The sequence below is a fragment of the Anas acuta genome, chromosome 4, assembly GCF_963932015.1.
Source record: "Anas acuta chromosome 4, bAnaAcu1.1, whole genome shotgun sequence".
In the NCBI taxonomy this organism is placed as follows: Eukaryota; Metazoa; Chordata; class Aves; order Anseriformes; family Anatidae; genus Anas; species Anas acuta.
In genome coordinates, this window is record NC_088982.1 from 29,264,659 (window position 1) to 29,285,639 (window position 20,981).

The window sequence follows — 20,981 nt, forward strand, 5'->3', positions numbered from 1 at the left end:
GGCTCTCAGAAAGTAACTTAGAGGAGTCTGTACAGTCACCTTGGTGTTTCTAACTAATGAGATTGCAGAACCTCACTTGAGTCTTCTTGAAAGTGCTTATTCAAAAAAATAAAAATCTTGTTCTACAGCAGAAGTACCTTAAAAAAAAAAAAAAAGGATATTTTCTCTGCAGAAGTTTGGCTACGTAGAATGCTAAGCCTAACTAATGAAGTCTGTAAGGAACAGAAAGAATCACAGAATCATTTAGGTTGGAAAAGACCTGAGATCATCTGGTCCAACCTTCAACCCAGCACTGCCAAGTCCACCATAAACGAAGTCACTAAGCTCTATATCTATACTTTTTTTTTCTTTGAAGACCTCCAGGGATGGTGATGTAACTACTTTCCTAGGCAGCTTGTTATATTAACTGTTACCATAAACATGTTTTCTGTTAAAAACAATTTCAGAAAGTCATAATTATAGGAAGGAAAATAAAGGGACTGCAAGACAGGTGTATTCACTACACGTACACTGGAATACATTAAAGATTTATAACAGTATTATACAGGGAAACATTTAATACCACTGTGCATATTTACTCTGTTCAGAGGAATCTTTTTTTTTAATTAAAAACTATACTCTGCTGACTTGGTCTTACTTTAAGAAAAGAGGCTGCAGATAGTTATATAGAAGCTGCTGCAGAGAAAGCTAGCATATACTTCAGTATTTTACAGATGACTTACACAATTGTGTATGAGTATTAGTTACTACCAGTCTAAGATTCTTAGAAATTTCCTCAAGTTAAAGACACTCTGCTTTCTACAGCATTTTTCTGGAGATGCATCACTGCACTAGCATGCTGCTGAACACAAACCACTTCCTCAACATTTATTATGCAGTTTTTAAGCCAAAATTTCGTAGTGTAAATACAACCCTTAACGCATGCCTGTTGCTATGATCAGTTCTTTTACAGCTCACAGATGAGATTGCTTATGCATATTTCTGAGGACACCCATTTTTCCTATTGACAAAAAAGTTGCTTTAAACTTTTTGCCCTGCATGCGTGGGTAGTACTTCCTCTCTACTGATCACGTGTAGTACTTCAAGGGCAGCATCAGTTTTTGCCAGCACCAAGAACATTGCACTGGCATTCTATTTGTATTGCAAAAATAAAAATTAACACCCTTTCTGAAAACTACGGACTAAAATGGAAGCCACACGATACTTTACTGAAACTTCTTTCTACAGAGGAGTTTAGTCTCTAGTGTCATTAGAGGAAACTCAAAATCTTCTGTTTAACTAAAAAAGGCATAATATATCTATAATATGGCTCAATAGTCATTAAAATGAAGGACAGCTTTTCTTCTTTTAAGTGTGAATTGCCATAGAAATCATCTTTTTCTACCAACCCAAAGGAAAGCACATCAGGTGTCAGACTAGTAGAAAAATAACAGAACACTGCTGACTTAAATAGCACAATGCAATAATATAATAGATAAAATATGGAAGAGTTAGAAATCTTATTAAGAACTCTGAATTTGAGTCGTTAAGTTACTTATGTTATTTGCACAAAGCTGACATTTAGTTACACTGGATTTATTTTCTTTTATCATAATCACTCAACATTTCAACACAGAACCACTTTGCTTCTCTTGGCACTAAGGAGGATCACCTTCAAAATGTTCCAAAAGTAGCTTCAAGGAAATCATCCTTACTACCGCAATCTACATAGTACATTCTGGTGAATAAAGTAGGAAAGGAAAAACACAACAGGGAATGCTAAATCTCATGTTTACTTCTATTTTTTGGCAGCTATTTCTAAATTAGAACATAAACCAGAACAGCTGAAAATTGCCAGGTACAGAAAAAAACAATTTCATATATAGAAGTATTTTTTAAAAACCAGTGTTAGACAAAAACTTATTTCAGAACATTTACAAGTCTAGAAATTAAAACTTTTAGTAGTGGAGACTCCAGATCAAAGGATACAATTTAGATAGGCATCAGAACCTAGATTTCCTGTTTTCCTTTCATCAAGGCTGATGAGCCTAGACTAAGATTTTTTTCAGGCAAGAGGCACTGAATATAGTAAGAGGGATCTGTCACAGCCACAAATCAAGGTTTGGGAGGTTCAAAGTGGAATTTAGAAAAAAGGCTGCCTCCAAAAGATGTGGCTGGTGGAACACTGGAGCAGGTTATCCAAGGACACTGCATAGTTGCCATCCGTGAAGTTTTCAAGCCTGCTGGATAAAGAATCCTATTCAAGCAAGCATGTTCAACTAGACAACTAGATTACCTCCAGAAGGTTCTTCCATATTTTTTTTTTATTATTTTTTTTGTCTGATATAATTCTTCAGGTGAGAAAAGCTAACTCAAATGAGTTTGAGACATACACTTTACAGACTACAGCTCTATCTGATCAAGAATAGAGTCAGCCAAGACATATCACCCTTTCCGCAAAGGAGAAAAAAAAAATGTTTTCAGGCTGTTTCTTTCCCAGTTTACATTTCTGAGGTGATAATCACTAAAAATCTTTGCTGAGTTACACAATATCTAGATACACATCATGATACAGAGTGTAGATTGAAGTCCAGGTCATCTAGCAAGATGAATCTTCAGACAGAAGTAGGGGAAAAACAAACCAGATATAATGTGGAAAGATAGGCTCTCCTGAGTTTAATTTGTCTATCTTTTTTTCTGAAGTTCTACTTCTCATACACCTGCAGTCAGTATAACTAAAGATGAAGAACTAATTATTGAATAAAATCATGACCCCATAATACTGACAAAGGTCTTGTCACTAATTTGAATGGCTCAGGTTTTCAGCCATCGTGCTACAAACTAAGTACTTATTTTTAAAGAAAAAAAAACAAACACCACCTCATCCTTCCCCTCCTCCAAAAAAAAGGAACAACACCTGAGACACAGGTAAACTGAATAGTTATCTCATGGATTAAATTTAAACCCACATGTAACCACTGTGGCTGAAGTAAGAGCAGACTACAATTTTCCTATCATGCTTCAAAGACAATGGAAAGTGTTCCTCACACTTGATAGTGCAGAAGTTACTGCATTTCTCATGAACAACTAAGTAGATTATAAATACTTTCAATTTGATATTCATAGACTAATGTTAAAATACCGTAACATTTCTGAGTTTCCTGTTTCCCATGACTTCCATCTCAAATCTTTCTAGTGACCTTTCAGAAGGGGATTTTTTTCCCCACCTCTCCCGGTTTCTGTGAAAATGAACAAAACCAAAAGCAGACTTAAGACTGGTATTTAGAGACAATTCTGTTGTTCTTCCATTCCTTTACTCCTCCTCCCCTCTTTTTCCCACGCTAATTTGGGAATTAGCTTCATCTTTTCATATTTAGATGAACTGTTTTGCCTTGCTTATAAGTCAAGATTTAACAAATACTTTGAGAGCTTCATACAGAAATGGTAAGTTACAGTGGCCTGAATTACTTGCTTTTAGTTGCCTTACACAACTAAAGCAACTAAAGACAAGTAACTGATAAAGTAGTATTTTTCCAGTGTGCTACAGCAATCTTCCAAGTAGCAGTTAGATATCTACAGAAAATACAAAAATTCATACCACGTGCCAACAGGGAATCAGAGAATAACTAATCTTGAGCATTCCACATGATGTAGTGACTAAAGCGTAAAGTCAATGGAGTTGAAAGAAGCCTTGTCTATTTACCTAAAACAAGAAGCAGCCAGGAATAGCTTCTTCATAGTTGAAGATGTCCAGGTCAGGGGCAGGGTGCAAGTGTTCTGTGAACGGACTGCAGATTAACTTTCCTTATATGAAAGCACAGCTGCTACTAAACATCTACATTTGTCTAGCCATTAGCTTTTGATACTCTGAAAGTAGGTAAATATGAAAGCATTTTGTTTCTGAATGGTCTATTAGATTGCACCAGTCACTTACTGAGCATATCATGGGTTAAACTGTAGAAGGATGTTCAGAGTATCCTCTTAAACCTATAGTATTTCTCCCCACCCCCACACCAATGACCCTAGAGATCTCTTCTGAACTAGACGGATTGTGTCTGTGATTGCTCTTTTTTGGAGGAGCTACTGATGCTTCTCCTGTAAAATTAATAGCAGTAGGAAACAGCTGCCAAAATGAAAAACATACACTTTGGTGGGGTGGCAGCTGGGTCCCATAGTCTTAAAAATGAAAAGATAAGCAGTCAGTCCCTTAAGCTCAAAGAGAATAGTCCCCCCATGCTCCCTCTGAGGCCTTCATTTACCCTCTAGGTGGTCTTTTTCAGGTTCCCTCTCTTGGCTTGAGGAGATTTCAGGGTGGCAAAATCCAGAGTCAATGGTAACTGTAAGAGGGGGATAGAGGTGTCAGTTTTTCTTCCCCTTGTAAACATCCTTTTAGAAAAAGGTGCTGTCAAAACAAATATAGAAGTAAAACCCTCACTCCCCTTTTAATATAAAATTGTTTGTTTAAGAAAAGCTCACAGAAATTTGTTGTGCATGATATCCCATGATTTAAAGCTCCCCTTTACAACCTTCTCTTTCAAGCAGGATCTTCCCGGATTTCTTCAGCAACTTGAGGTTATTTAAATAAAACAAATCTTCCTGCATAGAGGCAGAGACAGACAAGATACGTGTTGTGTCAAGTAAACAGATACAAGAACATCCTTACTTCAGAACTGCTTTTCGCACTGGGTAATTCTCTCAAAGCTGAAGTTTCTAGAAATGCATCTATTAACTTCAAGATCTACAAGCACATAAAAACTCAGTAAGATCTGGGCTATCATAGTTAGTTCCCCAGCTTCTCATCTGTCCCTGGTGCAGACAACCACAATACACATAATTGCCATTTTAGTGAAATTGTTCTCATGCTCAAGTTTAAACTTAGATGCATGACTTGCTGTCATGACAATCTGCAGAAAGAAACACCTCTGGAGCAAATCTGCCTCCTTGGAACTATCCTGAATGACTCAGTTGAGCTGTCAGCAGTTTGGTCTAGCAGCTGGTTACAAGTGGCATATCCTTGAAGATGGTAATGAGGTTAAAACTATTTTTAAGTCATAAAATTTGAAGAGAACACTATTATGAGGTTCAGCATGGGGAAGATGGCTGATACACTGGAGGAGAGCAGACTGCTTCTTAGTACTCAGGTACCCTGGAGGACCAGGTCAACAACAACCTCCTGATGTTCAAAATTAAAAGTTGCATGCCCAGAGGACAACCACAGAGCAACTGCATGCATTGCAAAGTAGAGGCCAGCTGCAGACTGGTCTGGCAGCTGAGGAGAACCCAAGGGCATAACTAGAAAGCAAGCTGAGAAAGGCAGCCACGTGCCCTTGCTCCTGCAATAGTTACGTGCCTACAGGACTGCAAAGAGTGAGAACAACCAATGGACCAAAATGAACCAAGGAAGTGACAAAGATTTACACCAGCTGCTCATATAACCATAAAGACGAGAGATTTCCATCAGATTTACCACTTGAACTAACCTTCATCTACTATGCTAAAGGGTAGAAAGTAAGCAAAAGTAACAGGAGTGACTACATTGAAGTTTAAATAAAAGATAACTACTATTTCTGATAAAGTTTGACATAGATTAGGGAGGGTCATAAGTAACAGAAAATTGCTTCTATACAACCTTCATTATTTCTTAGAAACATGCCAAGGCAATGTTCTTAATGAAACCTGATGCCAGACAGGGAAACTCAGCCAGTTTCTCATCTAGATAAGTGCCTCCTTAATATGTAGTATTTGTTTCTTTCATTTTAAGTGGTGTGTGGCAGAACAAGAACTCTATTAGTTACTTAAAAAATAAAGGTGATGCTTAGTAAACAGTGTGGTTTAGGTTGACATCGGCAGGTCACTTCCACTGGCTTCCATGGCAAAAATGGAATAATGCTCCTTTCCCAGAGAAATGATTATCAAGATTTACAGACAATTTCAGTCATTCTTCAACATTAAATACTACTTTAAGTTATTTATCATGACTAATTACAACACCAAATTTTCCTTGTAAGGTATTGACAACAAAGCAATATAGGGGATCAATGTTAGCATTGACATAACTACTTTGAAACTAACAAACACACAACAGGTATAAATTATAGTGTACTCCTTACATGAAGAAAATAAAAGACTAGGACCTAACTTATTCCCTGCATAGATTATAAGACTGGAGATCAAGTCTTACCAGATCTTCATGTAACACACTCTCACCAGTCAAGACAGAAGTGTCAATGGGCTTTCACCACATTTTCTTTTAAAGTTAAAGCAAACAAATATTCCAGAAGGCAGTTACCTCAATAAGTAGTGAGAGAATACATTACTATGGCAAGAGACATGTGGCAAGCTATCACCTCTCTCTCCAGTTTTAGGGGAGAGAAGGGAATGACAGGAAAAGGGCAGAAGTTTCATACATTTGCATCCAATTGCAGCAAGATTTTTTAAAAAATTAAATATCAACATGGCATTTCTGAGAACAACCCATGGACAAAATTCAGGGGGGAGGGGGAAAAAAGTTCCATTATAAAATCTTGCAACTCAAACAAGAATTATATTAGATTTATTTTTCATATATTGTTATTTTCTCTTATTCTCTCTTCCATTCACATTTGCTTGCAGGTATGGAAACTTTAAGTTTTAATTGTGTGACTTTTTAATTGTGGACTTTTTTGGTAATGGAGCTGGTCTGAAATCAGTTATTTTTTCCCCCCAGTACTAAAATAAAATAAATAAATAAAAAGCACTAGGATAAGATTCAGGATCAGATCTTTTATTCTGCTGCTTCCTAGCCCCTGCTTCCCTCCTTCAGCAAAGAATCATTAACTAGCTGCTAGTGTTGAAGTTTTGATCTTGGATAAAAACAACAAAAAAGAAATTAAGTAGAGAAGTCCTGAAGTGTCACAATAATGAGAGCACAACATTAGCCTATGTAAAGGTAAGCCTTGAAGTTCAAACTATTGATCTACATAAATCCACTGCCAGAAAAACCGTGCTGAGAGGCTGAACAGAGGCTCTATGCTCCAGCCCCAAAGCTGCAAAGGGCACAAGGACAGAACATGGAGTGGCACCTCACAGAAAGGAAACACAACAGGGTTTCTTCCTTCCATATTTTCATATTCACAGCCCATTTTGCCTATAGAAAGAGAATCAGTGCTGTAACATAGTGGTAAAATATAACATGATCCTACATTAGTTACAGCTAATCACAAGTAGCTACCTCATGAGTATAGGACTCTGATATTATCCTTGTTATTCTCATTGTTGTTTAAATAGATGAGTAAAGACTTTATTAAGAAGTCAAAAAGCTTAAATTCCCTTATATATGCTAGAAAACCAAGCTTTGGGCTAGAAATAGGAGGTCTGGTTTTCTTATTTGTTTTTACTCCCTATTTATTTCTTGATCTCAATTCAATCATTTCACAGCACTGCGCAGAAGAATTATCTATTCATTTTTTAAGAAGTACAGTTTGAGGTGCCCTACAGTGAACTCCATGGTAATTTGACATGTAACTTCAAGCTTGCAAGACTAAGAAAATAGATGAAGCAAGCAAGATAAAGAACTTAAGTGGACACAAATGAAAGGAAGTACTTTTATTTAGTGACAAGAACTGTAATAAGCTTGATTCAGCATTTATTCAGACTGCATATTCTAATTACAATTTTTTCAGAGATTTGTTGCAAATGCACATCTGGACTTTGTCCATTCAACCTCATTGTTACTTGTCCTGCTATTTATTCCAAGTTTATTTTCACATAGCTCTGTAGAGCATTTCCTCTTCCCAAGGGAGTTGTTCCTACCAGATGGTATTTACATGTACACACCATGCTTAGATTTCAGTAGTTTTTCCACAACTCTGTTTTTAAGAATCAGACTGAATTTAAATATTACCACACAGTCATGTTCCTGTTAGGGGATTCTGAAGGAAGAGATGAAACAAAATTACCGCTGTATATTTTTCTTATTAGAACACTATGACTACCTCTCAGAAAGGAAAAAGCTGTTCTAGTGTTCCATATGTCACTTGTGATGATACTTTTAGATCTGTTAAGCTTCTATCCCAGGACATCGTACCTTACCTTCTTGCCCCTAGAAAACATCTTTCAGTTGCATGAGAATATACCTTTCAGGATCTCAAAATTAAAGGGGTCAAACTTGCATGGTATTTCTTTTGAGACTGTGAACATAGATACACAGGCTGGAAGAATTTTTTTTTTCCTAAAGAGTTTAAAAAAGTCAACGTAAATTAGAATATCAATTAATTCTGTTAATACATCTCAAAGCTTAGCTTCATTAAAAATTAGTTACTGTAAATATGCTACCCTGGAGAAGAAAAGGAGTTTTCTTTAGAAGAGAAATGCAAGAAGTATTTTTAGCAATAAATTGAGATGGTTCAGCTGCTGGATTTTCTTTCTTTTTAAATTCATCTTATATATGTCCTGCCAAGTATCTAAGAAGATTTATCTTGCATCACTTTCATGTAATGATTCAGGGATATAAACTTATAGTTACATTGGTTATTAATTAAAAACTATGTATACTGGAATGTAATTTAATAGGGCCTAAGCCCAATTCAGCTCTTGGCTACACAGAATATTCCAAACATATCATATTTTATGCTTCATTTTAAAGCTGGTATTTCTTCATCCTATCAGTTTCCTTCTTAGGTTGGAGTCATACACAATGCAAGAAATATTGTTGCCTTACTTATACGTGTATCTGTTGAGCCCTGGCTGGACAGTGCTATTGCCCAGTGAAGTGTGAATGTGTCACTACCATCCTGGTAGACACATTTTAAGAGAAGGCAGTCAAAATGTTAACCATTTGTATTAAACATCTTTGAAAGGCCACTCAATGAAAATGAACTAGAAGAACCATCTATACAGACCATAACAACAAGCATCAAATACACTTGGACAGACTCCAGCAGCACAAAGGACTTAAAAAGTTACATAGACATTAAAATGCTCTTTTAAAGTACTAAGACAAGGTTTAAGAAACAAACCATGAAAAATTTATCGTTATGCCCAGCCCTGCTATAGCCCCTTATCTTCATTTCCATAGAACAGTTTAAATCCTCAAGTCCTGTACGTAGTGGAAAACAACAGTGACACACAGTGCTTGATACACTCTCTGTAATCAGTAATCCTTGTGTCAGGACACAAAGAGCATTTTCAAGACACCCACTGACACCTGACAGATACACTAACTGAAATACAAGGGTAGACAGTACCTGACACTCCAGTTCCCAGAAATAGATCCCACACAGAGCAATCACACAGTTGTCATTTTCACAGCACCCCTTCTTAAAGCATTTATTTACAGCTATTGGACACAATCACCATTGCAACAAAAACAAACAAACAAAAAAACCAACAATGTTAATATATGAAAGATTCTAAGGTGCCATTAATAATGCAGGACATACTCTGATCCTGTTAATCTTTCGATATTGACCAGGCAGCTTTGTTACTTGAACACCAACCTAATCATCATTTGATGGCCAACTACCACCAGTTACATCAAACTAAACCTGACAATTCTGAGTGTTAAATAACACATACACAAGCAATTGCTACTTAAAATGGACAATATTCTGGCAAATTCTTTAGAAATCTATATTTGAAGAAGTATGAAGGAATATAAACCAAGCTCACCTCAGCATCCCACCCCTGAAAGTTTCTTGTCTCTGACCAAAAGTGTAGAACGCCTAGTAGAATTCAGGGCAGAAATGTAGATCTTCCTCTGCAGCACCAGACAAGAAAGTCCTCTTCTATATTGTCACTTCAGTGTTCTGTTCCATTAGTAGTGCTTTTATAGAAAGAAGCTGATGATAAAAACAGTGTGGCCCACCTCTCTTCCCTTAAGAACTGCTACACCTGCAGTTATACCTAAGGATGAAGTTAAAGTTGGAATGATTACAACCAACATCAAAATATAGGTTTGTATTTTCCATCCTCACCAGAAACAAGAAAAGCAACTCTTAGAAGAACAGTTTCATCATCTTATATCTCTGAAGATGAAGTCATAAATGGCTTTAAAACAATTTTTTCTTCTAACAACGCAATGCTTGTTTCTTGCATTTCAATTGGCATCACTTCATGCTGTTGTGTTCTACAGAACAATAGAGCTGGTTGTAGAAATGAGATGAGTCACAAATAACATGTGACTTGGGGTATGTAAGGCAGAACTGACTATATCATTTTGTTTCAGCTGCCAAAAGGGGACAACAAAATCATGTTTGTTTAGTACTTGCATTCAAACTTTTGCTGTTGATCTAACTATATTTTTGAGCAACATACACCTTTTATTTTTAAAGAGGACATTATATTAACATGCAAAATTGCTTGTAACTATCAGTACTTACTTTCCGTTTTTATAGCTTCAATGCTTGCATTATAGAAGACACTGGCCATGTATTACTAGTCATCTCGTAATATGAAAGTGAGAAATCTCCCTGCTAGATCACTGGGTAAAGATTAGTTCTTCCATGTAAAAACAAGCTTGTTGTTAATACAAGACAGTTTTGCGATTCTAAACAATTACTCTCAGACTGAAGCCACATTTCTCCTTCTGTCCTAGAAGAAAGATCAATATGTACCTACATAGATGGGCAGATGAGTGGAAAGCCTGTTTCTATTGCATTTCCTTCCTTATTGATCTTCCTATCTTTGTCAGTAAGTCATCGAGGAAATAAGTTACAGCTAAATAATTTGAGTACTTGTCCTCATCTGTTGTGGTTAAAAGGTTAACCATCGTCTTCCAAATATTTCTAGGCTCACTCTTCTGAAGTGAGAGCACATTCCTATTACACAGTGGCATCCTGGGGCATTCCCACCCATTAAGTTCTGGGTTAGGAAAAAACATTTTCCTCCAACTACTACACTGTAAGACAAGTACTCTGGTTCCTGGTTCAAGAGAAGGGAAACAAGCCTTTCAAGCAGAACTTAAATAACCAAATGGAAACTCATGGTGCCAGTCAGGTCATGCCCATGACTTGCTCCTGCAATTGAGATTTCAATCCCACATTCAAGAAACTGTGAGCAACAGTTCTCACAACTGTTTCTTCCATTGCTACCTGATTAATGTATGTTTCATTAAAATACTTCTGAAATTGAATGCTAAAAAGTAAGAAGGAGTGCAGGTATGCTTTTTACTCAAAGAATTTTAGCATGGCGTTTTTATGTCAAAGCATAGGTGGTCTCACACCAGAGCATTCACAGAACATCTCTGGCCGTTAGTTCAACTGACTTGATGTTTGTACAAGTCTTCACCCAATCCTAGTTAAAAAAAAAAAAAGGTAACCATGCAGAAGAGTATGCTGTACCAGATGTCATCTAGAAATTAGATATCATCATCATCCTATCATATTGGCAATATCAGAAGTGATTTTCTAACTTCATAATCTTTCTTTGGCCAAAATAAAGAAGTTTTTGAAGTTATCAAAAGTCAAGATTGTTTTCACTGTGGAGTAATAATGTTGAACACAGTTGTCCATCATTCAGGTGTAAATGCACACCTGAATGGCATTCAGTACAAGTTGCCCAAATTGTGGCAGTGAAGAGAACTTCACACCTCCTGCTGTGAAATACAGCAGTAAGACATTAAGCTAGTCTGTCACATTTTGCAGGCTACAGTCTAGAAGCATCCAGATAGAGTTACTGCAGTTCAGCAGGTGGATGCTTACTATACAGCTTTAATGCAATTCTGTAAGACTGTATGGCCATTTCTAAGCTGTCATTAAAAACATACATAAACAATACTTTATTTTATCCACCATGCGCAGTCTATACAAATAAGTATTTGTATTTTTCATTACTACAAAGCTTAGCCCCAGAAAATTTCACAAATGGCCAAATTGAATAATCTAGGACAAAACAGTTTAGTCAGATCCATATGTATGTATAGTCCAGGAGACCAATAAAAAGGATTATTTCTATTGAAGTTTGTTATGTTATCACTTTCAGCAGTTACAGGTTACATTTACAGCAGTTACAGTTTCAGCGGTTACCTATGACTTGACTGTATTCTATGGAAATGAGTGCTTCCAAGATTTTCCTGCATATGGAATTTGTAGTAGGGATTCATTACAGAAGGCTTTGGAAAACCTTTTCCTGCAAGACATTTTGTTCAGTAACTTAAGAAGCCTCACAAGTAAATTAACTCCATTTAGGTTGGCAATTCACATCAGACATTATTCTGATCAAGTGATATTACATACATTTTATTCTACTAGGACCCTGGAAACTGAAAGACATCAGAAGACTTAATATTTCTTAACTGAGGAAGTATAGTAGTTCATAAAATACTATTTCTTTTCTGGCCACCTCAGTATTACATTAATAATTGATACAAACACTGAAAGCTATGAAGCTCTAGGTTGTGATTACTTAATGAAGGCTCAGAGATTTTATTGAGTTACAAAAGAGCACTGAAGTATGCAAGCTTGAATCAGGTGGGAACTATTAGGCCCCTCTCCACAGTTTCTCTAGACAGTTCTCCCCTCTAGGTAAGATTAAGTTAATTAAATAGATATGAACTGTAAGAGCATATTTGTTTGCAAACACTTATTTAAGAGAAGAGCTAGATGCCCAAACTTCTTCAGAAGTGTTTTAGTAATTAATTCATGTTTGTTTTAATTCTTAATCATTTCCTGTAACAGCACTCCAGTGAAAAAGACACTTCACCTACATTTGACACCTAAGAAATAGCAGAACACATTTTCAATTCTCACTTTCTCTGGCCAACAGCAGAGTTGCAGACAAACCAGGAAGAGCCTAAATTTCCAAATACCAGGTCTCCACCACATCAGGGGAGAAGTACTTAATAATGTAATTTTGCATATTATTTCCCTGTGAATATGTAAACTGTGTACCTTCTGGTTATTGAGGACTATGTAAAAACAAAAAAAAAAATGCGATTTTGGTATGAAGACCTGTACTTTTGCACTGCCTAGGAGCAGGGACAGAATTGTGTTGTACCGGAGGATGAATCAGAAACAGCTCCTGACTCTTCAGGTGGACAGAAAGATAAAAAGAAAGAAAAATCTCCTTTCTCCCCAAATCAATAGATTTAATCACGTCCACCTTCCCTATGTTTCGCACACCATTTGAGAGAAACTCATAATATTAGTGGCATGGATATGTCAACGGCTGAATCAACTCTTGTGTTGAGTGTACCACAATAAAACTAGAACAAACAGTGCCACCGAGTGGCAGTATTGCTACAACACACTTCTCAGAGTCCCTATTAGAAACATCTTGCAACAGCCCATTTCTAAGAGGTGTAATTAATATTTAAATCAGCATAAGTAAAACGGAAGCACTAATTTTGGTCTTACTTGCGTTTGAACCTTCAATGTTTCATTGGAAAGTGTTCTTAAGGGAGGTTAGAAGAATTAACAAACCATGGTTCAGGTTAGGAACAAGCTTAAGTAGTGACTTTAAAAACACCCTAACAGAAAGCCCAGCCAGTATTTAGAACATTTATCAAACAGTCTCTTCTGAACACATAACATCACTAATGTCATGGAAAAGCTATTTTTTGTGGTAAAAAAGAAAAAAAAAAAGAATAAGCCACTTGAATGTTCCATCAGATCCTGCTTGCCCTCTTAGGAAGTTACCAGTGAGCTAAAGTTCTTGAAATTGTAATTACTTTGCTTAAGTTCTCTCTCCCTTTCAGTCCTGGAGAAAACTCTTCTCCAAACGACACCACTATTGTGAACCATGTTTAGCACTGCTCTCAGCTTGGTCTTAAAACACACAAACTGAGCTACCTTACAAAGACAGTCCTATTCTTTAAGCAGTTATCTATGAAATGAGACAAAAGTTCACTGTTTTTAGTCTAGTTTCTTTCTAGGAAATACTCCAGAGTTAACTGCTTTAGTCTTCTGTCAGGTACCTAGCCAGTGTGACAAATACCACATGCCATATTTATAGCCTGAGATCTCCTAGAACATAACACCCAGGTCGGTAGTTAGTGACCTCAAGACAGAAGAATAGCTTGTACTTCCTAGGACTGCAGCATCATACTGTGCCTAAGGAATGGTAACACATAGGGGATTTTTATTAATTCACAGCACAGGAGTTAAAAAGGGTTTATTCATGCAGTCCACAGGTCTTTGACAAGATATTTTCTTGGTATTTCACAGTATGTACACAGCTGAATTTTGACAATGTTGAGAAAACTACATTTGCTAGTGATGGATCTGCTCTTCTTCCCCCAGTATCACCATATTTGCTAGCTGCAAGCTATGAATTTTTATCTGTGTTTTCTAGAGGGCATACACACAAGTTATTTTAGGGAAAGCACAAGAACCAGGCTAGAAAGAATACTTCACCAATGCTTTTCTGAACACCAAATGGGACAAGGGAGGAAAATGAAAGGTCAAATAGATTAACAAAAGTGTGGTATTAGCAGATATGACAAGTTTCCAGAGTGAAGCCAAAGACGATTTCATATTGTTTGATGGGATGCTCTGCTTTCAGTATTTGTCAACGGAAGCCAAGACACCTAGATTACCTTTAGAGTATTCATACACTGCATGAAACAGAATATTTTAGGTCCAACCAGCTATAGGTCCATAGAGACATTATTTCTCTGCAGAGCTATTTTCTCTGATGGATCGGAAGGTTATGTGTTGCCTAGACCTGTGTTTCTGTAACTTAACCAGAAGCAACATTATGAAGAGAATCTGATTTTACCCTGCTTCTTCCAGGTTTCTGTTGTTCAAGAAACACACAGAAGAAAACCTTAAATTGGCTCATGCAGGCAGTCTCCCCCCAACTTCTGTGCTTAATCCTCACTGTCGTATCATTTTGTCATGCAAGGGAGCTGTCAAGCCAGATACCACTAGCAGAAGGGACAACATTGTTGTTCAGGAATGATGATATAAAGTGTATTCTAACAACTACAGTGAAATGTTGCTAATGAGAACTCAGAATGTTGACTGCTTCTAAATTCTAGAGTTATTTTGTCTTTTACACTAATACTATGCATTGCAAATAGATCTCTTAGCATTCAAATTAGCATCTACTAGAGTACAAACATTAAGATGCTTGTGTTGACAATGGTATTTTCATAAAAGCACTTGGTGTAGAGATCAGTTTGCACAGTACTTCTGAAAATATTAGAAGTCTAGCAATTCTAGAAAGTTATCTAAAATGAGCTACACATGCTCTGCATAAGAGACTTGTCAAACTTCATTTATATGTTAAGCAAACGATCTCTTCATGAAAGAGATAAAATGACACTGAAGACTTCCCTGATTTTTATTTATTTATTTTTAAAACAGAATCTTCTCTGAATAATAAGGTTAAAGCTTCCAGGGTAACAGTTCTTCACAAAGAAGAACTATTTATTTTTTTATTTCTTCTCAGGTGTTTCAATTCCTAAAGGTACAAATTCATTCATCTCCAAAATCCATGCCATAAAAGCTTCACATATTTTGTTATTAAGAAATCACACCACAAGGTCCATGCACATGATAAGACAATCATTTTGCACTGAACTTCTCATCCCTTAGTTTTTGCAAAACAGATACCCAAAATTAATCATACCATATGGGCCAGCTGTTTCCTATCTTTTTCCTATCTGTATTCTCCACGTACACATGGAAAGACTTGTGTCTATTATGCATAAAGAGTTCTATTTTGTCCCAAACTTCATCCTCTTTGGAACATTTCTCACAGCAGATTACACAGTGGGAAGCCAGCTGGAAGCAACCAGAATTAAGTTTGACCTCCCAGCCCCTTACAGATTTCCCATGACTTTTCTGCTATACTAAAGTTTGCTTCTTTTACACAAACCAGCATCAATTTTGGATAACTGTCAACACTATAGCACCAGAACATAGATCACAGAAAACCATTAATAAAGAGCTGATAGAAATATATTCAATATTACACCTTCAGCTGACTTTAAGAGTTTATCAGCTCATATCTATAAAATCTTTATTACCAACTAAAACATTAAAAGAAATACTTATACCTACTTTTGTAACAGCACTTGTGAAATAACTTTACTTATTTCTACAACCATCAGGAACAGCATTAAGAGATGTAATGATGCAGTTCAGTTCTGTGGCAACTCTTTCACATGGTAAAGTCAAAAACTCAAGCATCATTCAGCCCTAAACTACAAGCTTCAAAATTTGGTTATGATTAACATAAGCATGAACACAATTCCTTTTTAGCAAAATGAAGGGAAATACATTATGTGCATGAAATATATTGATTTACTTATGGAATAGCAATATTCTTTTAATTCCTATTCACTTACACTAAGAGCAATACATTTTTCTCAAAAACTAGGAAGACTAATCTTGCAAGAATGATCTCCATTTATTTTTTTCCTCACCCAACTTCTTGCTAGCTTAAAAAATATAAATAAACTATGGAGTACCACAGTTGTATAGCATGAGTTTATGACTAGTTTTTCCTAGCAATCCTGTCTACTCATTACTTGTAACCCAATGTTTTAGTAGGAGTAGAGGCTTCTTCTCAAGAACAGCCCTTCTTCTCTGGCTTCACCTGCTTTACATTACCCAAAAAACAAGTGCTGCTTTAGCTAAGTACTTACTGCTTGCAAACTAGCTCAGCAGCAATTTGAGAGTAGAGGAGGAGGAAACCTAAATTTGCATTCTCCCCTACTCCTTCCCACCCCCAACAGAATATTTACAGACCCTCAGTCTCCTTACAGTTTTAATCATTTCACCAGTTTTCAGGAGTAAAAATTGACACTCACTTGTGGACAGCAGAATGCAGTGGGCACTACCTTACCTTAAAAGGATAAGGATACAATTGTGGTTTGATTTTGGCTAAGGATCGCCTAGAAGATGCAACAAGAGGAGGCATCCACAGAGCAGAGCTACTAGCATTATTGCAGATAATATGGGGAAATAAAATTAAGTAAACATGCTTCTCTGAAAGTTCAAGACCATGGTTGGGGTTCATTATTTCATCCTCTCTACGCACTTACAGAGTAAACGTCTTAAGAACCTTCAATGTTATTCTTGTAACATAATAAAAGACACACATTTTAGCAGCTTTTATAGCAAATGCATCTAGGTTCATGAAAGGTAAACTTACCATATATGTCATGATAGCTGGACATTGCAAAGCCAAACTCTTCCCTTAGCAGCCACTCATTAACAACTATTTTCTTCTCTTGTTGTCTGTGGAACCATCGCTGACTTCTGATGCAACATTTTTTTTGCATGCTGGAAGTGTGAAGTTTCACACCAGCTCTTCAACCTTGGGTACAGAGTTCAGTAACTTCATTTCACTCTCCTCAGAGTCCTCAAGAACTTGAATTTTCCTAGCATCTAGAGCTAGAATCCAAGCCTGAGTTCAGACTCAGAGACACCTTCACAATCAAGATGAATCCTCCCATAATAAGCCTTGCAGTTTCTCTGAACTACATCTAGGAAGAGCACCTGCTCAGAAACATCTCTTTATATGACCTTATCACTAGCACAAACATTACCACTGTCCCTATAACCTTCTCTAACATCAAAAACAAAAATAATATAACTAACTAACCAACCACTCTCTCCACAACACTAAGACCTCCTATGGGGACTCAAATCTTTGCTTCCTACAAAAGCCCTTTTTTAATAACCAGTCACAGCTGCGACTGACCTTTAATTGCTCCTGGCAGGTCTCCAGGTGCTAGGAGCTCACTATTTTTTAATTTGTTTTGTGTCTGGTTAACTCTTCTAAGTTCAGGGATGGTTGTATCTTCCTCTCTCAAGGATTTATAAGCAAATTCTGTTTTTTTGCTTTCAGCCTGAATAGAGGAATAATTTTGTGAAGAGAATATATTTGAAAAAAAATTGCAACACAATTACAAAAAATTAAAGTAGAAAGTATTGAACACCAAAAATTTTGCAGAACATAAGGAAAAAAAGGCTTCTATTTTTTTAATGCTAACTGTCTTGAAAAAAGAAAGATATGCCTGTAATCTACATAAGTGTGTTCCAGAAATTCAGGCATGGTTTAAAATCTGAAGCAAGCAAATAGAAAAATATCTTTATGAAACAATATGAATAATTCCTCTGTAAAATAATTTAAGTGGTGGAAATTACTCTAGAGAATAAGGCCACAGTTTAACATGAAATTATTAATTACCGGTTATTTTCATAAAATAAGTTGCCATGTTAGCATTTGTTTTGCTTTGTTTTGGCTAGTGGATAATATTTTCCTTATCACCTATTTTATGCTGCCTAATTTTATAGATTTCAGAAGGGCTATTTTTGTTTTGCCCTATTCTAAATGTGGTCTGAATCCTGCTTTTTTTTTTTCTCTTTTTTTTTTTTTTTCACTCAGTTGTACACTTTTCTTTTGCCTTTCTCTTGCTCTCAGCCCATTAGATCAGACATCTCTTTTCACTCACAGAAAAAGAAAACATCTGTCCGTGTTTGATTTTCTCATTGTCAATTTAATAAAAGTTGTATCTACATCTTTCCTGATATAAGAAATTGAATGGTTGTTCTACTAAATTTCTTTTATATATCTTCGCTATTCATTGCTGATTTTTCAGTACTCCATTATTAGTGCAATACTTGATATTTGGTACAAGGCCAAGCTAAATTGTGTGCCAGTATTGTATTAGTTTTTTTTTTTTCTTTTTTTTTTTCTTTTTTTTTTTTAATCTTTGGCTAATGATCTTCTTAATGATTAATTGACTCAGAATCCCCTTCAGTATTATGGTCTATGTACAAGTAGATCCAGTAGAACAAGTAAAATGAAAGCTCTGGACACCTGCCTGTAGACCCAGTGAAATAACTGAAACATTTAATTTCTTCTGCCATTCATCATCATCCACCAGCCTGCCTTGAATATAACAAATCAGGCTATTGCTTCTTGCATTGATTTTTTTTTCTAACTAAAGCATTTTTTCTCCTGTTGTGTGTAGCAAAATCAAACAAAAACCCTACTGCATCTGATCTGCCTAGTAATTCCCAATTGTAGTAGTTCTGATTGTAGTTCCCAATTCTCATCAAAGATCCATTCAGAGCTCTGCAGTGCTTCTCTTCATTTACGTTAATGCGCTATATCTACACTGTCACTATTATGCTGAGTTCCACCATCAACTGTGCTAGCTCCGCACCTTCACATGAACATGAATTTGTGCACCAGGGAGACCAGACCTTCCTTGTTCTTGTCAAGCACATTTATTACCTTCTGGCATACTGTTATAGCAAATGTAGCTTGCAATGACAGGGACTTTTAGGTCTGTACTTAAACGTTGATGACATAACAGAATGAAAACCCCAAAATATTAGTCCTTTTCACCATACTAGCAAAGACTATGGGAATAAAATATAAAAAAGGACTGAGGAATTATCAATGAAGTCTGCACTTCACACTCAGGAATCCTGAATTTTTGTATTGTTTCAAGGAAATCTGAAGTCATCTATTCAACCTGGAACTACATCATGTTTGGATCAGGTGACAGGATTCATCTTGGGACTGGCTGCTCTTCAGAAGATTGTGGGAACAATTTCAGCCAGCTGTCTGCACCAGCAGTTCTGTCTCATGTGAGAAAAAATATTTCCCTTTTTCTCCTCAGGGAATCCTAAGAATTTCCTTGGATATTTACAACAGATGTTGTAAGTATTAATGACTGATATCAATGGAAAGAAAATAGAAGACTACAAATATACATGAATATCTACAGTACAGCAAACTAAAACTATTCAAGCATTCTCTTTCATTAATAAATAAATAAATAAATAAATCCTGGAATTCACTTGCTGAAATGTTTTTGTTTTTGTTTTTGTTTCTCTGATAACAAACATGAAAAGAAGTTGCAGGGTCTTATTTAGTTGTTCCTAAATGTTTTAGATTCAATTTTTGAAAAGCCTGGAAAAGCCTGGAATTGTCTTCTAGAAGAATTTGAATGCTATTTTGTCTCTCAAAAATACACAGTAAAATCATACTACCTCAAAACACTGTGAAAGATAAAAATGGCTATATACGTGGCTGACATCTAAGGTATGTTCCCTAATAGATTGTCTCTATACATGTCTGATTATGTGAGGAAAATTGATACTAATTACTACTAACGTCACAGGCATTACCTCTTACACTTGACTAACAGTAAATATCAAGGAGCTAGAGGAAACATACAAATAGTTAATAAAACATGCAGTTTATATTTTTTTACCTCCTTGTCGTTGTCTCTTGGTCTTCATCTCTTCTTCCTGTGAAGAAAAGGAAAAGACCTAAGCTGTGCAGTAAATTCTTCTGAAATAGAGTTTTTTGTGAGGGAGTACCTTTATCACTGAGCTATGTCGCAGACCGTTTTAGTCTCTCCTGAGTATACTTCATAGGTGGTTATATTAGTTTCTAGATGAAATTCTGTTGTTCAGCAACTTCAATGTGAGATATCAGAAATGCAGCCCATTTTCATGCTGATATTTGGTACCTATTTAGGATGTCAACATTAGGAAGAGTGAAGCATGCAGGTTTGCAAAGGCTTGTCTGCTCTTCCTAACCAATGGCACAGCCACTGTCGCAATGATTTCTCAGAAGCCGCTTATCCATCTTTACTGCATTTCTCCAGACATTTGTTTTCTATTAGCTGTCTTCTTAGACTTGTATCCTGATGGTCATACTCATTTGTGTTAAACAGACAAACTGATGGGGAACATGACATTTATAAAAGTGGTATCCGTAACTACTGAATTCTTCAAACTCCCCTACAAAATCACTTTAGTAATTACAACTCAAGACTCTTTTACTTCTCCATTTCCTTTGCATGGCAATATAAAGAATGATTTACTTCATTTTTGTGGTTCTACCTGTTGATGTTCCTTCTGCTGCCTTTATTTGTCAAACTCTTCACAATTTTGCTTTGCAGAGTTGAAAATATCTTGTTGTTTCCTGCAAATGCCTGCGTTTTCTGCAGTACTGTTTGTTATTCTACTGACTTGTTCTTTCAGGCTGTTATATTTAAGACTGATGAGGCATTCAGTCTCAGGCAAGAAGCTTTTAAAAAGTACACT

At 36.2% G+C, this 20,981-nt stretch overlaps 1 long non-coding RNA gene across 6 annotated transcripts; it reads right to left on the reverse strand.

Annotated features, from left to right (window-relative positions):
* Nucleotides 1-1,559: 1,559 nt before the first annotated feature.
* Nucleotides 1,560-17,575, reverse strand: LOC137855813 (uncharacterized). 6 transcript variants are annotated; one of them, XR_011095964.1, is made up of 5 exons: nucleotides 17,059-17,573; nucleotides 9,628-9,861; nucleotides 4,239-4,316; nucleotides 3,683-3,756; nucleotides 1,560-2,219 (listed from the first exon to the last, which is right to left on the reverse strand). It is a non-coding gene; the product is annotated as an uncharacterized lncRNA (long non-coding RNA). The 6 variants fall into 6 exon arrangements; XR_011095965.1 differs by having other exon boundaries at nucleotides 1,560-2,222; XR_011095962.1 differs by having other exon boundaries at nucleotides 1,560-3,218.
* Nucleotides 17,576-20,981: the final 3,406 nt, after the last annotated feature.